Source organism: Ovis aries, chromosome 2, assembly GCF_016772045.2.
Source record: "Ovis aries strain OAR_USU_Benz2616 breed Rambouillet chromosome 2, ARS-UI_Ramb_v3.0, whole genome shotgun sequence".
Taxonomy (NCBI): Eukaryota; Metazoa; Chordata; class Mammalia; order Artiodactyla; family Bovidae; genus Ovis; species Ovis aries.
This window is the reverse complement of record NC_056055.1, coordinates 193,850,055-193,868,872: the sequence shown is the minus strand read 5'-3', so window position 1 is coordinate 193,868,872 and position 18,818 is coordinate 193,850,055. Positions and strand designations below refer to the sequence as shown.

The 18,818-nt window shown below is 38.4% G+C and overlaps 1 protein-coding gene across 1 annotated transcript in view; it reads right to left on the bottom strand.

Moving 5' to 3' along the window:
- Nucleotides 1-17,741, bottom strand: part of NABP1 (nucleic acid binding protein 1) — a 133,093-nt gene extending 115,352 nt beyond the window's left edge. Inside the window, exons 1-2 of the mRNA XM_060410147.1 lie at nucleotides 17,493-17,741; nucleotides 12,778-12,858 (exon numbers count right to left, since the gene is read on the bottom strand). The gene's annotated coding sequence lies outside the window, so the exon portion shown is untranslated. The remainder of the gene's footprint in view (nucleotides 1-12,777; nucleotides 12,859-17,492) is intronic.
- Nucleotides 17,742-18,818: the final 1,077 nt, after the last annotated feature.

Here is an 18,818-nt window from a genome sequence, read left to right as displayed (position 1 = left end):
GTATGCTTTAAAACAACCCATATAAAAATAAAAGCACATGGGGGAATGAGGACTAAAGAACACATACAAACCTGATTAATAGTTCATATTCTAGGGAGTATGATTATGGGTAATTTCCTTATTTTCAAAAATGTCATAGTCTTGATAAATTATTTTTAGACAAAATGAAGTACATTACACACATGCACATTTATACTTCTTCCAAGACAAAGGTTAGGACTTTAATAGTTCTTGGATTTTATATTATCAGTTAGAAATGCAAATAATAAAAGTTCTTATTCAAACAGGTTTAAGGGAATTTGTTGGGATGTATCATTGGAAAGTTTGGAGGTGGACTACCTCAGAATCAGCTGTTCCAGAGATTCATGAGGTCCTCGTTTCTGGGGTTCCACTTCTCTTGACTCTGCCTTGGTACATATTTCAGTCTTTTTGTCACACTTCTTCCCTTGTGACAGAAAAAAAGGCTGCAGCAGTTCCATATTAGAGAAAGAGCAAAGTCAACTCTTCCCCAAACCGTCAATCAACAGTCTTTGCCTCATTGTGACTGGACCAATGTAGACCAATCACTGAAACCAGGGGACTGCTTCACTGGCTTAAAGTCAAATGATGCCCTCTGTACACCAGTCTGTAGTAAGCTGGCTACAGTTCACAGATATTTGCTGCCTCTACCTGTGAGAGGATTATACTTGCCCCACCTCACTGACATCAGCTTTGGCTGTAACTTGCTCTGGACATTGACACTGAAATACAAATTATCAACGTTCAAGCTCAGACGGTGACATAGCTATTTAATGCTGTATCTGGCTGCGCTGAAACCATTTTGTTCCTCTGCCAAGTAGAAGGGTTCAGAGCCACAATACTCTATTTCCCTTTGCTACAGCTCCTGGCAAAATTCCAAACAGAGGTTTCACTGTCAGCAGGGTTAGAGAATGGAGATGAAACTCAGGAGAGCTGCAGAAAAATCTGATCTGCACCTTTGTTATTAATATTATAAGCTGCTGAGATTTGGGGCTGTTTGTTATTGAACATAAATCAGTCTATCCTTTCTGGGTTTGGGTCCTGGCTTGACCATTTATAAGTTACATGATCTTGGATAAGTTATTTCATTTATCTTTACCTATTTTCCTTATGGTAAAATAGAGATGATATGTAAAATTCATGATGCAAACTCAAAAATGACAACTATTATTATTTGTTGATAATAAGAACCATAATTCTTACTCCCATGGGGGATTTTCTTCTAATTTACCTCGATTTTTGGTAGGTAAAAAGGTGTCACAACCTAAAAGAGGAAGTATATTGTATTCTTTTTTTACAAGGCAAAGTTTACAGACCCAAAGTTGAATATACTGATCATCTGTAGATAATAAGAAATTCTTCCTCAAATATATGTGTTAGTTACTTAGAATGCTCTTATTTTTTTAAGGGGTAAAAAAAGATGAACCCAAAATTTCATATGGCAAAAATGCTTTATCACATTCAATACCCAAAATGTGATAAAACTATTCAACAGTACAGTTGGCTTCACTGAAGTAATTTTGTTCCTTCTCTGAGGTATCTATTATTGAAGATAGTCAGGCAACGGATATTGAAATAAATGATGTTTCTATTCCATTGTGAAAACTCTTGTGTTCCCTGCACCCCTTCCCACAAAGTGATATATTCTTTTGTGTGTATGAGACAGAGAGAGATTATACTCAGAGGAATGCAATTTAAAAATAAAATTTCTGCTTTCTTTTTAAATTCAGATTATAATTACATCTAGACTCGAATCTTAGTCGACTTAATTTTGTAATCAATAATTATTTTACATGGAACACATTTTTCCTTCTCAGACATCCATCACTGACATCTGGTATCTAGCATGGTTTTTCAGGTAGTGTAGGTTTTATCTTGCTTAGTTTTCTGGTATCCAGTAATTAAGATATGAAACAATTATTTGTCTTTTTAGATTTAAAAAAAATGTGCTCTGAAAAATTTAGTATGAACTAAATCATGGTTTAACTTCATTAGAATGATAATTCCCACACACTGCTATGCAACAAAGCTACTAGAAACTTTACATGTACACATATATACACAGAAACAAATACTCAGACACACACACACACATTTCTGGACTTTACTCAAGGATTTGAGAATTACAATCTTTGAAAGTGGGGCTTAAATATATTTATTTAAAAAAGCTTCTCAGACACCCAAATCTTGGTTTTTAAATATTATTCCCCACCAAAAGAAACCAAGGATAAGGCCAAGGTAGAAAAAATATAAGATGAGCTTAGAACATTTTCTTGTGACAGGAATAAAATTGCTCAAAGAATAGTGGGAATCATGTCCAAGAACACAGAAGGCTACTTGATGGGACTCTTGCTGTCCACATTTGGGAATTTTTGCACATGAAAATAAAATAACAATATATTATAACCCATTAAACAAAATAAGTCTATATTGAAATTAAAAAGGAAGAGGGAGGGAAGGAAGGACAGACTCTTATAATAGAATGCCAACTAATAAATGTAGAAAGAACAATGCAGCTAGAAAATCTCTAGTTGGGTAAGAATCATCAATAGAAGCTAAAACAAATGGGTGAGAGTTTGATGAGGAATAAAATATTTACATTGTTTCAAAGTATCTCCTTATTAATTACTTTTCTATGAAAAAAGAAAAATGGTTACTTTATAGTGAAAAAGTCTGGCAGGTGCCCCCCGTACTGACTTAAAGGTAGCCCCCTCCCAAGTTAGATCCACATACTAACCTCTCAGGATTAGGAAGTTAGGTGAATGTAACCTTATTGGAGAAAAGGATCTCTGCACATGCAATTAAGTTAAAGATCTCAAGATGAAATCACTGTGGATTACTTGGGCCCTAAATCCGATGAGAAGGGTCTTTATGAGACCAGAAGCGAAGGCATGGAGGAGAGAAGGAGAAGAAAGCCATGTGAAGTTAGAGGCAGAGACTGGCATGAGGCAGCCACGAGAAACACTGACAGCCACCAGAAGTCAGAATACTCAAGGAAGGATTATACACTAGAGCCTCCAGAAGGAGTACAGCCCTGATAACACCTTGACTTTGAACTCTGGCCTCCATTCTGTGAGAGAAGACTTGATTTAAGACATTGTGATCATTTGTTATGGTGGCCCTAGGAAACTAAAACAGCACCTTAACCAAATGATTAATCACCAGTGAAGGGATGAATGTGCACCAGCAAAGGGATGAATCTTGTGGTTTTTGATGAGATGCACTGAGAAGTTCACAGCATTACTTTCAAAATGTTTCTGCTGAAATTGCACAGTCCGAATCTAATCATGAGGACATATCAGACATATCCAAATTGAGAACCATTCTACCAAGAAAAAGTAGTCTGTACTTTTGAACAACATTGAGGTTATAAAAACCAATGAAAGTCTGAGAAACTGCCCTAGATTAAAGGAGATTAAGATATATGATAACAAAATACTATGTGTGTCCTTCATTGAAGCCTGGACTGTAAAAATAAAAAAAATTGTCATTGGGGAGATAATGGAAAAAACTTGGATACGGACACTGAATTGAATAATATTGTATTAAAGTTCCTGTTTTTATTACTCATACTGTGATTATGTAACAGAATATCCTTATTCCTAGGAAATAGAAACTTAATATTAAAGGCTAAGAGGGCATCTTGCCTGCAACTTATTCCCAAATGATTCAGAAAAAACAAGTATCTATGCATATGGATAGAAAAAAGAATGAAAAAGTACATCTGGTAAATATTAACAAGTGGGATGTGAGAATTCTTTGTCCTATAATTGCAAATTTTCAGTAATTTTGAAATTATTTCAAAACAAGGTGTTTAAAAAAGCTTACTATGTTATTATAATGTGTAACTAGGTGTGAAAACCACTGTATTAAAACTCACTCTTTAAGACAGTAGTTCTCATCTGTGTGGTTTTACCTCCAGACAACAAATAGAAATGTCTGAAGACACTGATATTTGACTATCAGTGCACAGGGTGGGGATGAGGAGTGGATGTGGAGAGGCACTACTGGCATCTAGCGTGTGTAGAGGTCAGGGATGCTGCTGAAGTGTTAAAGTGCACAGGACAGTCACTTACAAGTAATTTTCTAGCCTAAAATGTCAATAGTGCCACTGTTCAGAAACCTTGCTTTAAGGAAAATTATACTCTTCACTAATACAACATGGTTCTAAATACTTCAGGAAAATAGCACCTAATTTGCATGGGTTTAGAATAGGGCAAAATTTTATATCAACAAAAGATTCCCATTACAGGTAAAAATATATTTCTATGTCAAGACTTGGAAACCACCTACAGAAGTGCATACAGCTGCATGTCACATTACACCAACAAGAGTAGCAGGGGAATGAAGAATCACAGAAGTTCAGTTCATTTTAACATCATATAATATTAGACAATAAGTCTATTGCAAATTATTTCAAGGCATTAGAATAGCTTGGTGAAAAAGGATACATAGACTTTTCTCAAACTTATGACTGTGGAAAACTCTTCATCCAGCCCAGCATAATGGAAACAGTGACAGAGCAAGGGCAGGAGGAGACGGGGATGACAGAGGATGAGATGGTTGGATGTCCATCACTGACTCAATGTACGTGAATTTAAGCAAGCTCCTGGAGATGGTAAAGGATAGGGAAGGCTAGCATGTTGCAATCCATGGGGTCGCAGAGCTCGACACGATTGAGCAACTGAACAACAAGAACATACTCATAAAGCAGTATAAATGTATCTAAATCTGATGAGATTTTCAGTTTCTATATGTTCAGCATGGGAGAACTACATAAATATCACTGTACTTAACAAATGATGAATCTCTCAGTATTTGTCAGGTTTTTACACAATAAACCATCCACAAAACTCAATGACTCTTAGCAGCAAACATTCATTTCTCACTCACGGGTGTGTGCACTGACTGAGATGACTCTGCTTCAGGTGTGTTCAGGTGTGTCCCGTGGGCCTCTCACTCTGGGACCAAGAGCCGCCTAGACGTATGGCTGCTACCTCATGGCAGACCACAGATACTCACAAATACAGGCCAAGCTCTGCAAGCACAGACAAAACCTCACTCACATCACAGCTGCTAATATACTGTTGGCCAAAGCATTCCATGACCAAGCCTAAAGCGTGTCTGTGTTTCAATAAAACTTTGTCTGTGGATACAAATTTGAATTTTTCCATTAACTGTCACACATCATGAAATGTTACTCTTTTTTCCCCCAATTATTTAAAAAGTAAAAGCTATTTTTAGTGCATGGGCTGTACAAAAACAGGTAGTTGGTCAGATGTGACCCATATGTCATTGTTTGATGACCCCTGCATTTACCAGCAAAGTCCTTAGCATGTACTGGTCATAGAAGCTTGTACAAAAGAAAGAGAAGGCAATAACCAAGGAGTTTATACAGTTGAGAATGCAAAATGCACATTAAATACATGCAAAAACTATTTAGGAACGTTAGAAAAATAATATATAGGAATCAAAGTCCGAAGTCATGAATGTTAGGAGACATGGTACCAAGGAGAAGTTATTAAGGTTTAATATTTTAGGACAGAATTCCTGAAAAAATTTTATGGTTGAATACATGGATTCACTGAATCCGTGTATTCATGGATTCACCCCCATTCTTTCCTTATACACTGAGAAAGGAAACTTTTAGAAATAATAAATGAGGGGTTGCAGTCTGCAGTCTGTTTTATTTTTTTATGATTTTTTCCTTATATACCATTAAAATTAAACATTATTTTTTAAAACTGTTAGTATTGCAAAGTAATTTATACAATACAAAAATGTTGAAAACTTTTGATGAGCACTTTGGTTGTTTTCAATTTTCCCCTTATAATACATAATATTATGATATACAACCTAAATCTTTACCTAAATTAATCATTTATTTTTAAGGAAAAAATATCTACAAGTGGAATTTCTGGATCAAAGCATAGAAACAACTGTTTTCAAAACATTTTTCTTCTCAGTGTCATCTGATATTAAATCTGGTATTAAAATCAAGAATGTTAACAGAAGACAGTTGATTGGGGATATGACGATTTGAGATATTGATCACATATAACATGAGAATACAGTAATATGTATGTTTTTTGTATGTATATAACAGGGTGGGTAAGAGAACGAGAAGGGAGAAAAAATTTAATGTGAGAATCATCAAAATTCAATGTAAAATGATACCATATATTGTACAAGAATTACTGGTTGTACTAGGAAAACTCTCTCTGAATAGCCAGGTATACTCATACTGATTAGTAAATAAAAAAAAAAAACTGCTCAAGTCTGAACATATCTAAATGCTGTAAAAACATAGGAGGTAAAATTTTTACAAGATATACTAATGTACTGCTAGTAAATTGTTAGACTTAAGAATTTTTAACTATATTCTATTAACTTCATTTCCTTTTCTCAATAAATCATTAATAGTGATTCTCAGTAAGGGTCCTTAGGTCTATGGATGTGTAAGAGATCACTCCAAACTTTGTAGTTTGGAACAACAATACTTTGTTACTATGACTCATAGTTCTGTGGGTCAGCTGGCTCAAGTGGGCAGTTCCCTCCGGGCGTCTCTCATGCAACTGCAGTCTGATGTTGGCTGGGGCTGACTCATCTGATGGCTCAACTGGGCTGAGTGTCCAAGATGGCTCTCTCCCAGGACTGGCAATTGGCAGTAGTGGTTGGCTATGAGCTCAGTAGAATGTGCTAACCTGAGTGGCCACATTTGACCTCTCCTTGGAGTCTGTGACCCTCACAGCATGGTAGCTATGCTCAGGGATGGAGTGTCCTGAGAGTGAGTGAACACTACCAACAGTGAGTGTTACAAAAGTTCCTGGGAAAAGCTGCAAGAATCCTTATGATCTAACCTTGGAAATCCCAGAATATTTCCTCTACTAGATTCTTTTGTTTCAGCACATCACTTAGGCCTTCCCAGAAGCAAGAGAAGAAGCTTTAGACTCTACTTTCTTATAGGAGAGCAGCAAGTTACACTGTAGAAGTGCATATGGATGGAAACTGTTATTGTGGCCATCTCTGGAAAATGCAGTCCACCACAGTGGGGAGTTGGCAGGAACTCTCAGAAATTGTAGGCTAATTTTTCACATATTTACATCTTTCTCTGAATAGAAATCTAGAATATTTTTAAGATTCTCAAAGGAATCTGACCAAAAAAATTAAAAGGAGAAATAATCACTGATCTGAGATTAGATTATAATCTATTACATAATGAAGTTTATTCTATCCCCAAATGTCCCCTTTAAGGATATTTAATCTCTACGACTATCTTGGAACTGTTCAGCATCTAGCTGTGACTGACTAAGAAACTCATCCAATTAAAAGTTTAAAAACCAGTAAGGATAATTCCATGACTGTAAGTTCAATGAAACTGGATAAATACATACACACTCATGTACATGTATAAAACATGTTCTGAATTTTAAACAGAGGGACCTGATCAAATGGTATTTGTATTTTGGACTACTGTTCCCACTGTATCTGACTATATTTGACACTTAGAGAACTCTAATCAACTATTAATACTCTACAGACAGTTCAGAGGAAATTTCTTTTTAGATGCCTGCAGCACAGTCCTGCACAGTGTACAATAATTTCCACCATAGAGCATGAGATTTGATTACTTTTACCTCAGCATATATAATTGTAACTTCGTATTGATCACAAAATTATCTGGTTTTTGTTACAGCATTTGATTCTGTGGAAACCTTCCCTACCCACCCCAGAATCCATGACAGCCTCAGAGAAATTCCATTTGAGTAAGAACTATTTGTGCCCCTCTATTTGCTATTAGTTTCATGAACTTGTCCCCACTGGATTTGGATAGAAGTAGGAAGGGGAGGGCAGAGGATGCAGAAATCAAATGCCAGCCATATTCTTCACTAGAGGTTAGCAGATACATAACATCAGTCTAAAAACCAATCCCAGTTCTTTGTTAAATACACATTTAAATTCAAGACACAGAATTAACTAACATAAGGGAATTTTGTTGCTTCTGCTATTGAAGTTAATATGTTTCTTAAATCTCTTGTTGTCTGGCACATTCATCTCCCACATCACCCTTTTCTCAAGCAGTGACCTGGGTCAGTTGTTCCATAACAGTTCATAACTTGCTGATATTTTTTTTTTCCAATTTGTTTTCTATCGTCTATGTTTCCGTAACTAGAGTTTAGTTATAAAGACTTGATTAAATACAGAGCTAACATTTTTGACATGGATACTTCACAGGTGGTTCTATGTATTTCATGTGATATGGGCTTCCGTGGTAGCTCAGAGGTTAAAGCATCTGCCTGCAATGCGTGAGATCCAGGTTCAATCCCTCAGTTGGGAAGATTCCCCTGGAGAAGGAAATGGCAACCCACTCTGGTATTCTTGCCTGGAGAATCCCATGGACAGAGGAGCCTGGTGGGCTACAGTCCGCGGGGTCGCAAAGAGTCGGACATGACTGAGCGACTTCACTTTCACTTTCACATAAGGAAGTACACAATACCTATTTGCCCTTCATAGATGGGCAAAGATGCTGATTGATAAGTAGTTGTAGAGTTATAAGGTGACCTTTTACCTTCCTTGGAATATCCAGTTCCTCATTGGTTTCTTAGTTTTAGCATCCATAAATATTTACTGCCTGAATCAGTTATTTCATTAGATGTTATAGAATGGTGAATTATTCTATCATTGCTTCTACATGTGTTCATTCAAATACTTCTGTAAGAAAACATTCCCTCATGCGCTAGTGCTATTTTATAACTTGAAAATAGATTTTCACAGGAAAGGCGGATCAAGACAGTGTTTTCCCTTTAAATACTGATTTTCAGAGTACAGAGTTGACTAACTCTAATAATGACAAATGAGTTGTGTTTGGTGCTTTGGCTTTCTCTTCTGAGTATCATTATAGATTCATGCATATTTATTTAATCAGTGTATTTCAATCAATCGCTGTCATCTTTCCTCTGATGGCAAAATTGCCCACTGTTAGCCAATGGGCAGTTGCCTTGCTTTCTAGCACAACAAGATGATCTCATCTCAGCTTGTCATTTGCCACTCTGTATCTGGAACCAGCAATCTCTCTATGAATTACTGGTTCCTTTCAGGAAGAAACAGTATTCAGAGACCACAGTTTGGGTGTGTCAACTACAAATTGGCATTTACCAAAAGCATTGCCAACAACTGAAAAACAATGGTATTTGCCATGCCCCTACAGAGACTGAACCCTGTTGACTTTCAATAGCCCCTAAGGGAATGCAGGGTGGAGTAAGGCACCCTGTGCTCCAGGGAATCTGGTGGGACAGGTCTTTAGATAGATGTTTTTAGGAACAGATTTTATGATCTCAATCCTTGCATTTCCTCACACCTGTTACTGCTGCTAAGTCACCTCAGTCCGACTCTGTGCGACCCCATAGATGGCAGCCCACGAGGCTCCCCTGTCCCTGGGATTCTCCAGGCAAGAACACTGGAGTGGGTTGCCATTTCCTTCTCCAATGCATGAAAGTGAAAAGTGAAAGGGAAGTCGCTCAGGCATGTCCGACTCTTTGCGACTCCATGGCCTGCAGCCTACCAGGTTCCTCCGCCCATGGGATTTTCCAGGCAAGAGTACTGGAGTGGGGTGCTGTTGCCTTCTAGAGTTACACTATTACAATTATTGATCATATATCGAACTATACATTTGATCAACTGCATCAAGTCTAGTCATTTCCATTGAAGGCTCAGTCACATACTTGGTAATACAAGAAATAATAATCTTGTGAAACAAGCAAAACATAAATTGTTATGCACCGAGCCCGTATCTCCAAACCAACCGAGAGAGTGAACAAGTCCACCGTGGTAATGCAAAGGCAAGAAGGGAATTTTTATTTCTAGCGCGCTAGGGCTCAAGCCTCATCCAATGCAGCGGAATCAGACGAGAGCCTCAAACAAAGCAGTATGGCGGTTTATATACAGTCAGTTCTTTGTCTCAGTTACAGGGTACTTGGCTATACCTGATTGGACAGGCAGAATGAGCTCATGCAACGCCTTCCTTATGCTATCGCATATAGAAAATTTTCCTTATTTGGTTAAGGAATGTTCTTCAAGAAAACAGGAAACATGACTCAGGTCCCCGGCGCTGTTATGCACCTCATTAAGCCGACCACCCTGCCTAACATAAATGGCATAGTTAACAACATTAGTGGAATTAAAAGTAAATATTTTAGGCGTGAGCCTCCCACACCAGTTTTTTTTTAAAGCTTGTCAAGACTAGGCAATGGGTTACTTAGAGCAGAAATCTGATATTTCATGTAGTTCAAATGTGTTACATTAAAGGATTTATCAGGTACAAAAATACAGCATTCAGTTTGAATTATAGCACAGATATCTCCCTGAGATGCTGTAAGGTGTCAAGGGTCTTACAGTTGTGTAGCACTGCCTTTCTCATCATAGAGATCTCAGAATTCAATAGGCTAATAGCCTGGTTACTATCATTTAAAGCTTATGAAATCTGTCAAGGCTTAGATATGGTCAATTACATCCTCCAACCCCATTGAAGGCCCACACACACACACACACACATACACACACACACACACACACAAGCTGCTAAATGGTCATACGAGTAGAACACAGATTTTTGACCCATTGGGATCATACCGATGGTAGATTGGCTGGGGTAACCTGTAATTTGTTAACATGTATGACCTTAAATTCATGGGAACCCCAGGCTACACCTTCGTATCATCCCTGTAGATGTCAAGGCCATAAATTAGTGCACTAATCCACTGAGTTCCATACCAATCACTCTCTCTAAGGGTAGAGATCCTCATACCTAGAGAAGCATTAAATCCCTTCATGGTGACATCAGATCCTCAAAACTAACAAAAAACCTTTTGTAAAATAAATGCTTCTGTATACAATAGCCCGGACATGGAAGCAACCTAGATGTCCTTCGGCAGATGAATGGATAAGAAAGCTGTGGTATATATACACAATGGAATATTACTCAGCTATTCAAAAAAATGCATTGGAATCAGTTCTAATGAGGTGGATGAAACTGGAGCCTATTATACAGAGTGAAGTCAGTCAGAAAGAAAAACACCAATACAGTTTATTAATGCATATATCTGGAATTTAGAAAGATGGTAACGATGACCCTATATGCGAGACAGCAAAAGAGACACAGATGAAAAGAACAGACGTTTGGACTCTGTGGGAGAAGGCGAGGGTGAGATGATTTGAGAGAATAGCATTGAAACATGTATATTATCAAATGTGAAATAGATCACCAGTCCAGGTTTGATGCATAAGACAGGGTGCTCAGGGTTGGTGCACTAGGATGACCCTGGGGGATAGGATGGGGAGGCAAGTGGGAGGGAAGTTCAGGATGGGGAACACATGTGCACCCATGGTTGATTCATGTGAATGTATGACAAAACCCACCACAATATTGTAAAGTAATTAGCCTCCAATTAAAATAAATTTTAAAAAAGGAAAAAAAAAGAGTGCTTAATGCTATTGAACTCCCCCTTTACCAAAACCTTATATATTCACCTTCCCCTGCTACTGCTTTTAGTCAATAGCTGCCAACATTCTCGTGATTACTGAGAAGTCATTGTTACTGGGTCTGTTCAGTAGACAGAGCTGGGATATTTCAACATTTTTAATTTTAAAGCATTTCAAGTTTTTTAACATTTAAAAAATATAATCACTTATTCATAAGTATAATATATAATAACTTCAAAATAATACCAGTAAAATATAGTGTAATGAAATATGGGGCTTCCTTGGTGGCTCCAATGATAAAAGAATCTGCCTGCAATGTGGGAGACCTGGGTTCTATCCTGGGGTCAGGAAGATCCCTAGAGAAGGGAATGGCTACCCACTTTAGTATTCTTGCCTGGAGAATTTCATGGACAGAGGAACCTGGCGGGCTACGGTCCATGGGGCCACAAAGAGTCAAACACCATGGAGCTACTAACACTTTTTTTCACATTTTCACAATGAAATATATCAATATTACTACTAACAACAGACACTAAATGAAAGTGAAGATCACTCTGTATTTTTGTTAGACTATATTCCACTAGCAAATGATGTGTAACCACCTTATGTTCTAAAATACCTAATGGGCCTATAAGTATAGGCAAAAGCTTTTCCCTTGAGGAAGAGGGAAGTTGTGGCTAGGATAAAGATCAGGATGACTTCAGTTATCCCATCGTCTCTCTGATTTCTGAGAAGAAAGGAGGAAAGACCTAAGGTGAGTAGAGGGTGGGGATGCACTAGCCTGTTGATACAACATAGCCAGAGACACTCTGAGCCCCTTCCTCCAGGACTGCTGGGTGATGCTGGCAGCCAAGGAGATATGCCTGAGCAGCATCGAACAAAGACAGATGAAATACGAGACATATGTTTATCTGTGCACAGTGTCTGTGCCAAGACTGCAAGACTGAGATAGCCAGACACTTCACGGCAGTGATAGAAACATTTCACAGCAGTTTATCACTTTAAAAGAATAAATTGTATGAATGAAAAGTATACACCATCCCCCTCCCAACCCCTAGATCATCCAGAACATTTCATTGGACAGCATGTAACACCAGTCTGACATTTTGGGGTGTATCACAGGGCTTGTTGCTATTATTTATCCTGTTCTTATCATGTTGGCATTTAAGCACCTTATCACTGCACTTGAGAGAAAAGATCCCATTTCTTTGGGCTGTGTTTTCAAACGAGTGATTCAGGAGCACTGATATACTTGCTCTTTTAATTCTGAACTGTACTCACATTTCTGCTGGGAGGAAACAACAAGGAAAAACAGGTGAGGTTGGCAGCCCTCAGGGAGGCAGCAGATGGGAGAAGAGTGATCTGGAAGGAAAGCAAGGGAAGCGTTGGTTCTTTAGGTAAACTGAAATCTGCTTTTTCTCCCTGTAAGATCCCACAGGCTGTCTTACTTTCTTCGCTTCTCACCTTTGCCTTTGTTTTGCCCCCAGCCATCTTATCAAGCACAGAAAGGAGCCACTTGCTCAAGTCCCATTCTCCACTTCCCCTCTAATTAATTACATTTCTCCCACCTTTGCGGAAAGATTCTTGCCCCTGTCACCCCCCCACAATCTTCTTATAATCTTGGAAATTTGCTTAGTCCAGTCCATCACCATGAATTATTGGAAGAAATTTGGTTACTCTTTTTTACTCTTCTAGCCCTTTCCTCAGTCCTTTATATTTGCAAAATATTTGCTTAAAGCAAGAGTGTCAGTCATTAACGTTCATACGGGATGTTCAGCACCCCATGGAGAGCTTGCTAGAAATGCTGGTCCTCTACCCTGTATTTAAATTCTGATCGAATCGTGGGACCCTAGTGATACTGATGAAGGAAGTGAAAGGTTTCAACTCTCAGGAAAAATGGCCTAAATGTATGAGGAGTGGAGAAAACTTAGGGTAGCCCTCATATCCTATCAACATTCTCATTCCATTGGGGAAGATTCAGCATGTGGGAAATTTGCCTATGCCGCCTGCAATGGAATATTAGTCAGCCATTAAAAGGAACTAATTGCTGATACACATAACGAGGATGAATCTCAAAGTACTGTACTTAGTGAAAGAAGACAGACACAGAGTGCATTGACAGAAATTGGATCAGTGGTTATTTATGGGAGGGAGGGGTTGATTGGGAAATGATTTGAGGCAATTTTCTTAGTGAGTGATGAAAATGTCTTGATTGACAAGGGTTGCAATTCAGGAGTATACGCCTTGTCAAAATCTATGTGTACATTTATGATCTGTCATTTTCATTGTATGCAAATTATATCTTAAATTTTTTACCTTGAGTATTTTGGGTAATAAAATTTTTTACCAATTTATATGCAAAAGACAAACTTTTAAGATAGAAGATGATTTAACACAGTGCTGGAGTCATGGCATGCACTTAATAAAAATGTATTGATGACTAATGTCCTTGCAAGAGTGGTTTGCTGCAAGAGTTTGTTTACAAGATGCCTGCCTTCAACTCAGCAATATGCTCAGATTCAGCACTGTACACACAATTCAAATTTCCTAACCCTATACAATATTTTTAGTAATCCTCCATCCCACCAATCTGGCTATACAGCCTTTTCATGAGAGTATAATAAATAAAATCAATACCTTTTATTACTTCACCATCAGAAACTCTTAGTACACCCAGATTCAAAGGCATAAGGCTGCAAAGCTGATCCAATCTTTAGGGAATATTTTACAAAGAAAGCATACTGTTACAATTTTGTATGAATAAGGAAGCTATCCTTAAGTCCTACAAAGGATTTCTTAGGTTGAAAACTACATATAAGGGCTATCAATCCCCATGTATAATCTCTAGCTAGATAAATATAGGGGGAAAAAATCATGTATTCGTTCAAAGAAATACAATTTCCTGAAAATATATGCTGAATGAATTTATAGTTATCTCTATAATAAAAAGTATGCACTGTCAAGTCTCAGGAAAATCAGACAAATCACTCAGTAGTACTCATCTTTCTTAATTGCGCTGTGCATTTCCAGTGGTAACTGGTCTCATAATGCATATATGACTAACTTCGTATTTTCACCCACTTTATTTTTTTTGTTAAAAAATTATTTTAAAAAAACTACTAACCAAACAAGCAAAAGTGTAAATTAAACTAAAGCCTTAGATTAAAAGATAATTTACTTTTAGATTATGCATCTGCAATGCTAATGACACATATGAAAAAATTATCAGTAAGAACTCCTCCATTATTTCCAAGTGTTTTGTTTCAAGAGAATTCACATATAGAGGAGAAATAAACAATAAAATATCACAGGAAAGCTGTTACTGGAGAAATACGGTTTTCTTTTTCAATTTCAAGAGGATAAAATTTTTAAAGGGGAAAAAAAATACAAGGGATGAAAAATGTTAAGGCCAATTCAAAAACTGGAAAAGTTTTAAATCTTTCAACCATCTATAAAAATTTTTCATTTTGTAATAAAAGAATTAGAGCTTTACCAATTCAAACTCTATGTATTCCAGCTATCTCAAAGTGTGGTACTCAGACTAGCAGCACCAGCAGCACCCAGGAACTTGTTAGAAATGCACACTCTTGGACCCCACCCAGGCCTACTGAGTTGGAAACTCTGGGGATGGGTGCAACCACCTGTGTTTTAACAAGAGCTACAGGCGATACGACTGAGTGACTCTCATTTTCACACTATCACTATCCAGGTGATTATCACACAGGGTGAAACCTGAGAATCACTGACTTATTCCAAAAACATTTATTGAGTATCCACTGTGTGCCAGGCTCTGGGGACACAAAAATAAAAACTTAACATGACTCGTCGTTTAATCAGTCATAAAGAAAAAGAATATTAGCCAGGAAGATTGTTTTCAAATACGAGAAAATAGGATATTCCTCTGGGTAAGGCTGGATCAGGTAGAACTGCTGAGAACAACTGAGGAATTCTATTAAGATGGGGCAATGGTTCTCAGTCAGAATTATCTGAAAGATTTTTCAAAAACACAGGTCCTGGCCCTTCCCAGACCTCTGGAATCACAGCCTCCTGGAGTGGGGCTCAAGAAAACTATTTAACAGTTCCCTCAGTAATTCTGATGTTAACCCAGAGTTAATGCTGCCGCTGCTGTAGAGTCGTCTTGGATTCTGTGTCTTCACCCCTCCCTCCTGGCAGCTTCTCCCCTCATTCTGCAATTGCACGTGTGCTAAGTCGCTTCAGTTGCTTCAGTCGTGTCCTACTCTTTGGGACCCCGAGGACTGCAGCCCACCAGACTCCTCTGTCCATGGGGATTCTCCAGGGAAGAATACTGGAGTGGGTTGCCGTACCCTTCTCCAGAGATTCTTCCCAATTCAGGGATCAATCTTTGTCTCATGTCTCCTGCACTGGAAGGCAGGTTCTTTACCACCAGCACTGCCAACGAAGTTGCTGGATCATATGGTAGCTGTATTTTGAGTTTTTTAAGGAACCTCCAGACTCTTCTCCATAGTGGCTATACTGGTTTGCATTTCAACCAATGAAATTGCCTCTGGGAGCACTGCTGGTGAGGGGGGATGTGAACGTGCCTAGGGTAAAGTGCAGTTCCCCAGGCTTAACCTCTGAAGCAGAATCTTTGGGGACAGGGCTCAGGAATATTCTTTTCTTTTCTTTATTTTTTTACATATCCCCAAGTGATTTTCAAGTACACAACAATCTGAAATGAGATCCTTGTGGATCTCTCTAAGAAGTTACTTTTCTACTCTCCACTACAGTCTAGTCTCCAAGGGCAACTTATCAAGACATGTTCGCTACCTTTTTCTGTCTCTTGACATGTGTGTTGAATAAGTAATGGCCCCTTAAAGATGTTCACATCCTAATCCCTAGAATCTGTGAATCCTACATGGCAAAAAGAACTTTATAGTTATGATGAAGTTAAAGACCTTGAGATGAGTGGTTATCCTGGATGAGATAGGTGAGTTCAATATAATCACAGAGATCTTTATTAGCAGGAGGCTTATGGATCAGGGGAAAAAAAGATGTTACAATGGGAAAAAGAGAGTATTCTAAAGATGATACACTGCTCATTTTGAAGAAAGAGGAGGATGTCATAAACCAGGGAATGCAAGAAGGCTTTAGAACCTGAAAAAGGCAAGGAAACATTCTCTGCAAGACCCTCCTAAAGCAGGGGAACACATGTATACCCTGGCTGATCCATGTCAATGTATGGCAAAAACCACCACAATATTGTAAAGTAATTAGCCTCCAATTAAAACAAATAAATAAAAAATTTTTAAAAAGAAAAACAAAAGAGCTTCAAAGGAATGGAGTCCTTCCAGCACCTTGATTTTGGCCCAGCATAAACTCATATCAAGATTCTGACCCAAATTTGTGGTCATTTGGTATAGTAGCAATAGAAGACTAATACAATGTGTGAAATACATAGGAGGGAAAGTAATTCGAGACAAGCAGTGCTAATACAAATGAAGGTTATTGCATTTAGAGATTCTTCCTTAAAAAAGATGACCTATTTAGTATTCCCTTAGCATTTATATTTTATCAAACAATTTCTTTGATTCGGGGTCTTAATTAGACATACAGTTACAATGATCAAAGAAAATAATTTAAGGATCTTAAAAAAGAAGCCCCAGTTGCTTGACAGCAGTAAGATTTTCTCTTTAGATTCAGTCCTCACAGTTTATCAGAAGATATGTAAGGTCACTATTGTGTACAGCTAAAGACATCGGTCACTATTGTGTACAGCTAAAGACATCATTCACTATTTTCTACACCCAGATAGCTGACAAGCGTAAAAATACTCAATTTGGAAGAAAAGTCACGGAAAATATTCATAACAGACATACTCAGTGTGATGTCATCAGCTACACAATCAAACTTGTGAAGGAATAGAACCCGGGAAAAGCCTTCAAAATCCTCTTAAATTATCAGCCACTTTTAAAGATTAAAAAAAGATAGGTGAACAACGATCACGTTGCCCCAGTCTTTGCTTACTTCAGTCTTACCAATGGAAGTTTCATTTCTTTAAGCCGGGATTCTCAAAGTTGAGTGTACATCATTAGATCACCTGGAAGGCTTGGTAAAACACACATAGCTGGGATCCAGTTTCAGGGCTTCTCACTCAGGAGGTCTAGGGTGAAGCCCAGGACTTTGCATTCCTCACACATTTCCCTGGTGCCGCTTTGCTGTCCGTCAGTCCTGGGATCACATTCTGAAAACTGCTGCCTGCAGCCCTGGCTGTCAATACTGCCTGCAAGTCAGCATCACCTGGGATTTGTTCAAGCCTCATGCCCCAGCCACACCCCAGGCCAGTTAAGTCTGATTTCCTGGAGGTGAGACCAGGCATCATGATTTTCAAACACCCCAGAAAATTGCAATATGCAGCCAAAGCTGTGAACCACTGCCCTAGAGGCTAAAATAGCAATGAAGAAGCTGGGCAAGTGAATGTTAAGGAGATGGGGCAGTAACACTGATGTGAGCTGCCCTGTCCTTTTGCTGCCTCTGCACCCCAGGATTTCCTCTCAAGCAAATGCTTCTCCTGCTTAAGAGCTGAAGTTTAAAAACAGCATCTAGGGGACTTCCCTGGCAGTCCAGTGGTTAAGACTCTGCACTGCCAATGCAAGGGGCACAGGTTCCATCCCTGAGTGGGTAACTATTAATAAGATCCCACATGGACTTCCCTGGTAGCTCAGATAATAAAGCGTTTGTCTACAATGCGGGAGGCCTGGGTTCGATCCCTGGGTAAGGAAGATTCCCTGGGGAAGGAAACGGCAACCCACTCCAGTACTCTTGCCTAGAAAATCCCATGGATGGAGGAGCGTGGTGCAGGCTACTGTCCATGGGGTCGCAAAGAGTTGGGCACGACTGAGCCACTTCACTTCACTTCACGTGAAGCCAGTGCGGACACACAAAAAAATTTTTTAACAGCATCTGATCTAAAAGGATAAGAATATGATACTACGCACAGTACCCAGTCAAAATATATGATGTTCCTACGACATTCCTATTCCATGTTAAAGCTAGGAGAAAATGGTAATTGTCCTAAAGCTAGGACAATTCTAAATACCATCTGTTTAAAAATTTATAATAGTTCTGTATTATATTGCAAGAAAAGCCCTTAATTCAAAGGAATAGTTTCTTTTATTAAGTAAACCAAAAGTTCAGTGCTTTATTTCTCAAGAAGCCCCAATATTTTCTATTGGGTTGGCCAGAAAGATCATTCAGATTTTTCCATAAGATGGCATGGGAAAATTCAAACAAACTTTTTTGGCCAACTCAATGTTTTTCAGGCAATTAATGTCCTGTGAGTTGTATCTAAATATTTCTCTCTT